Below are 6,000 nucleotides of genomic sequence, written 5' to 3'. Positions count from 1 at the left end.
CGGTACGGCGGTACACGTTAGGTATAGGTATTACGTCACTAAATGGTAGGAATATAGAATGTGGCTCAAACGTGATGAAGAACTGAAACAGAAGCTTCCTCGAAAATTTGAGTACATAAATGCTGACACCCGCAGCAGCTCTTTCAGACTGGCGCGCTCGAGTGCGAGGGGAGAAGCGTCGGGCGCAGACCTAGCGTCGCCGCTACTAGTTTCAATGCACTGAAGTAGACCGTGGCAGAGCCACCGGACGGCGTTGATCTCCCAAACGGCAGCCACAGGCTTCTTGCAGACGACCTGCCTTTTATTTCAGAAATGCAGAAATCAGGACAAAAGGCTAACTAAGCAATAACAGCCAGAAGCAGAGCGCCAGATAATGCTGTTTAAGGCTTTGCGCATAAGATCTGAAACAAGTGCCCTATTTTTATTTTCGAGCGGCTTTATTTTTTTAACACTGCCGCGTGACACTGTATATTTATACAACAGTAACCTTTATTGTGTAAGCATACATACGATAGCATGGCACAAAATGCCCTGCAAAACAGGAATATGGCAAGAAATGCGACATACTTTTTGTATGAAATGTCTCAGACACATCCCACGCGTTGTTCGGCACATATACTCGGTTGCTTGCTACGCTGCATGCTAGAGAATTGAGAAAATTTTTACTCGTTTATAGGATGCTTACACGGATTGAAGGGTTCGTGGGCTCCTGATGTGCTTCCTTACTTCGAGCTATGTATGTACAATTAGACATAGTTCATTATACGCCAAAGGAAACGTGCTTCTGAAAACTCGACCTATTTGTCGACGCTTCATAGAAGATATAATTACCTTATTCACATTGAGTTTCTCACACTCTTCCTTAGTCACCAATCTAATTTCAGCACAGAGCACTACACACAGGCACGTTCTTCAGGACGTTCTCTCAAGCTGCATACTGGCCAAGGTTAGTAAAAAGAATAATCTCAAATATCGAACGTCGACGCCCGATGAAAATTTAGCGCTATGTAAACCTTGACTCCACATAATGCTATTGCGCAGATTTTTTATTTACACAAGGCGAAAAAATATAGGCCAATGACGTACAACAGTTTATTGCCCTAAAGGTGACAAGATGGAATGTGGACAAAGGTTAGTGATCTGTAATTTCATCTTCGTGCCAGGGTTTATCAAGCCACACATGCCTCGCTGCCATGTGGTAACAATTAAGGTGCCAGTGCTTGCCCTGAAAAACCCGCCCAATTGTCTCACGATAACGCAACAGGTTACTGTCCATGTTATTGTTAGCCGGCATGCCTCGCTGCCATGCGTTTACAAGTAACGTTCCAGTGCTTGCCCTGCGAAACCCGCCGTATCATCTCACGATAACGCAGCCAGTTACTGTCCATGTTATTGTTAGCGGGAAGCTCGGCGGGTATGTGTTAACAAGTAACGTGCCAGTGCTTGCCCTGCGAAACCCGCCGTATCGTCTCACGATAGCGGCATAAGTTACCGTGCATGTTATTATTAGCCGGCAATTGTTACTATACGCGAGCACGTCTGTCCATTAAGCAACAAGGCGCTCCTCTCGAATTCGCTGTTCCAGTCGCTGTAGGAGCTACACCTGACGTTACTGGCACCATTGCGCGAAGTGGTTTGCAGCTGCAGCAGCGCAAGCCGGAGTAGACGACCGTAGGTTGACCAGATATGACCGCAACTGTCCACCCCACTACATGAAGCACAAGGTGCCGGTCACTGTGGCGCCAGTGGATACTGCCTCTTGCGGTAACTGACATCCCCGAATAATGTCTCGATCGTTGCTGATTATCCTCGTCTTGCGGTCTCGCGTTCGTCTCGCGCTTCCGCACTAATTATAAATACAAGTAACTAAAACATAATCTTCATCACTACTAAACAGGTACAGTTATGATACTAAACTGACGCTACACCAGTTGAGAAAACAATTTCTTAAGATATCAGAATAAAAATCGCATGAACAATGCTCTGATTACTAGTCTAACCCAACATATCTTTCGAATTATTTGTGCTTTTCTCATAACCTAGTGCACTTGTTTGCTGTACTTTAATGCAAATTTTTATTTTAGTTTATATATGTGCTGTGGTGTTTTAATTATTATAAAACTGGCAATTGTCTGCCATTTCAAGTAGTTTCCGGCTGTTTTGTATGCGAAATATGTTATGATACACCTCAAGGCTTCATGTCTTGATGCAATGTTTGATCACACAATTTATTTATTGGAGCTACAATGTTTTATATACTACATATCTTGCTTTTTGAGCACTTCTGTAGCCCACGTGTGAACACGTCGGTTTCGTTGTTCTGCTCTGTTTATTTCGAGGTGTCTACATTGTAGTGTTTTCAGGTTCACCACGCCCTGCCTTGTAATGGTCACCTGAGCCTCGTCAAGCTGCCTCGAGCAACCAAGGTGCTCCAACCAGTAAATATCTGGTGTAAATAAAACAATTTGATTTGATTTGATTTGATCCCTAGATTATTGCTGCCTCGTTGTGCACTGCCCTGCATGCTCACCTGTGCAAGTGCTTGCAGGGCGTCACTACCGCTGCTTTCATTTGCAATCGAGCCTCACCGCTCACCCAAAAACGCCATTTTTTCAAAGCGCCGTGTCTATCCTTAGATTGCCAAGCATCGTCTCTGAGAAGATACATTTTATAGTGGCTCATTGCCGCTGTCTGGCTTGCATTTTGCATGCATGTGACCTCGATGTTAACGCAGAGAGATATTACAAGACGATATAGCAAGCATCAGTGGGCGAGCGTACGTGCCTTGCTTTTAACACTTAAGGCGAGATGAACAGCGTCGATGGGGAGAGGAGTAGGAGAAACAACTTCATTTTAAGAAAATACCAAACGTCCTCAAGGAAGGGCTCCTACTGGTCTAAAAGCCCATGGGCCTGTGCCTCAGGCACAGCTCTGTCCACTAGCTATGTTTGACCAGCTGGTTGAGCAGCTCTCACAGCGGCCTCCCCAGAGGAGATGAATGGGTTGGGTATCGAGGGAACAGCCGTGGGTTGGGGGAATTCCCAAAGGTACCTTATAAGGTAGGCCTTCGCCGCCCCGCATGTTGAGCAGAGTGGGAAGGCCAAGGTAGGTTGTCAGCCATGAAGGAGGTAACGTGATATGCAGTAGTTTTTCTGCAGTTGCCTCCAGACCGCACTGTCTTTCAATCTTGTGTACGGTGACATGGTGGGAGGTTGAAGCGGCCATTGTTTTATGAGTAGTGATTCGGTCATATGTGAATAGAGTCCGCGAGGTTTCCTGCGTGGAATTGAATGTCCAATCAATCTTCCGGGGCCCAGACGGATAGTTCTCGAGCAGCGCATGAACGCGCCGATTGCCGGAGGTCGAGGTATGCTCTGGAAGTCACGTGAGGCTTATCTCTTGGGTAAGCATGTGACCTGACGCAAGAATGTGTCTGGCAGTTGGGGCGATAATGGTTTGCTGATAGTGAGAATTTCACAGCTTAGGAATCTGTGCAGGTTTTTGTGAGGTTGGTATCTTGTGTAGCGTGCATGAGCGCCAAAGCGATGGCCGCGCCCTCAGCCTCAGTAGCATTGTTGGCGTGGAGGGTGGCTGCGGCCCAAATGGTGCCATCCTCGTAGGCGGCAACAGCAGTATAATACTTTGGCAGGGTGTTTAAGCACGCTTCCACAAGAGGCTGTCGAGTCTGCCTCTGTAGTGTTTGGTGTGATATTCAGATCGGGACTGGTGTCTGCACCTGTGTACCTCGGGGTTCATATTTCTTGGTAGAGGTTTGATGCCCAGTTTACCCTGGATGTCAGGTGGATGAACATCGTCGGCTGCTCTCTTGAACGCCTTGAACGAACGAAACGCTAATAGCTCGCACTGTCGGGCTCTGCATACCTTTGTCTCGAAGCTGTGACCAAAAATGACAATGTTATTTGGCCTTGAAGTCAAATACTTCTAAAATAAACACAATAATCTGCTGTTACAGCCTTTAAAACTTCATAAAGCCGAACCTTCTTCGGAATAAATTCTTAAAATATTTTCAATTGGCCTAGCACTTCCATCATTTTCAGGTCAGACACACACATGTGACGTCTCATCCTTAGGTTATCTTTCTGGAAATTCTTTCTGGAACATAGTCTTGTCTTCTCGAAGGTTGAGATCGTGAGCCATATTCTAACAATTCATGGCTTTTTCTAAATACGGTGGTGCTCCGCCACTACGACCCCATTAATATGCACGGCTCAAATTAAATGCACAGTTTGTGGGGACCAAGCTTCTCCAGTTTTTTTACGCCTCGCCAGCATGAAAACCCATCTTCAGGACAAATAGACTTTGCGAAATTGCATAAAATATCTAGGCCCATATCGTCCTTCGCGATGTTGTAACTAGGTAGCTTTGTCGGTGCTGTTTGTCAGTGTCTGTGACCGCAAGTAGTTTGTATGGATACAGAGACTGACACACTTAAACTGTCGAAGAGACAAGGGAATGAAAATAGGCGCTCGTTATGACATAAATGACGGAAGCCAACAGTCACTGAAACCAATGAACATATAAAACGTCTTTTTTATTTTTGTAGTCTTTATTAATGTGAGATTGTTAAAAGCGGAATAAAACACACCACATGCTGCGGTTTGGATCCGAACCAACGACCTCGGAATTTTCCGTCCGGTGCTCTACCAACTGAGGTACGGCGACGGCTGTCTAATGTTCCATTGTGTATTGTTAGCGAAACTTGATAGTGTACACCAGCGCGACCCTCGCTCTCAGCGCCACTTTATTAATCTCTCATTGATAACAGCTACATAGTTACAAATAAGAGTGGGTTCGGCCTACCGCACTGTTTTTAGCTTGAGGCAATGATATTATTCCATGTAATAAAGGGACACAAATAAGTAATTCTACCATACCACATTATCATTATATGTGCTTCTGTTCAGCTGTTGTTAGCCTCTTTGTAAACTTTATTCTTCCCCTATGTATTTTTTGTTCATGGATATCAACCTGGAGTTAGTCTGAGTCGTCCTGAGGGTTACTTCCTAGTGATTCATTTTGCCAGCATACGCCTTCCACGACATGAAATACAATTATTTCCCAAAAATAGATATGCCATATTATGAAGTAAAAAATCGTGATTTTTGCATGATTTCAAGGAAAATTTTATTCACCAGCTTGTTACGTTCTTATGCAGATTGAGAGCAAATACAAAAAGCACGTTTATTCTAGCACACGATTTCAACTTTCTTACGATAGACTGGTTATATACATCGTCTGGTCTTAAGTGCCGAACCAAGCTATCTTCTCCTTTTCTTCTCTTATTAATTTTTTTCAATTTTTCCAAATAATGTTTCCTCCAAATCCTAAAATTGCCAATCTTCATTTCAATCATGTCATTGTATCCTGCGCAAAGAGTTGCTATTGTAATAGAATACCTTAGTGATCATCAAGTCATTCATGCCCAGTGATTCATGTTAGAATCAGCAACGAAAAAACCGCCACAGTGATACAATAGGATTTATATCTTTGGTAGAGGTGACTATGCGACACAAATCAATGCTGTCGGAGCTTTCCAATCCTCTGTTTGCACAAGCACACCATTATTGTTCTGTTTCTGATAACTACTTTTTATTTCTCGGTCGGCTAGTATTCATATAGGAGAACGGCGTTCCAAGGAAAAAAAAGGAATAGAATATAAAAGCGATAAAAGTTGCGTTCACTAAATGTGCTTAAAAATTCCTTAATAAAAACAGCGCCTATATCCAAATCCATTCGCGGCAGAATCGAACACGACTTCGTTGACATTATGGCTTTCGCGAAAGAATGCGAGAATAACGTAAAGTGGCTAAAAATACACTTTCTAATTGTGATATGCCTCATTTCTTGAAAACAATTCTCAAAAAATTTGGAACAATATTTCCTCTGAACCATCAATAGAATTACCGCAGCTTGTCAGTCAGGCCGACAACATTCGCCCGGCTCATGGCTTGTATTTATTTTTTAGTTCTGTATTCCAAG

The sequence above is a fragment of the Amblyomma americanum genome, chromosome 3 (genome assembly GCF_052857255.1).
Source record: "Amblyomma americanum isolate KBUSLIRL-KWMA chromosome 3, ASM5285725v1, whole genome shotgun sequence".
In the NCBI taxonomy this organism is placed as follows: domain Eukaryota; kingdom Metazoa; phylum Arthropoda; class Arachnida; order Ixodida; family Ixodidae; genus Amblyomma; species Amblyomma americanum.
Note: the sequence above shows the minus strand (reverse complement) of the source record.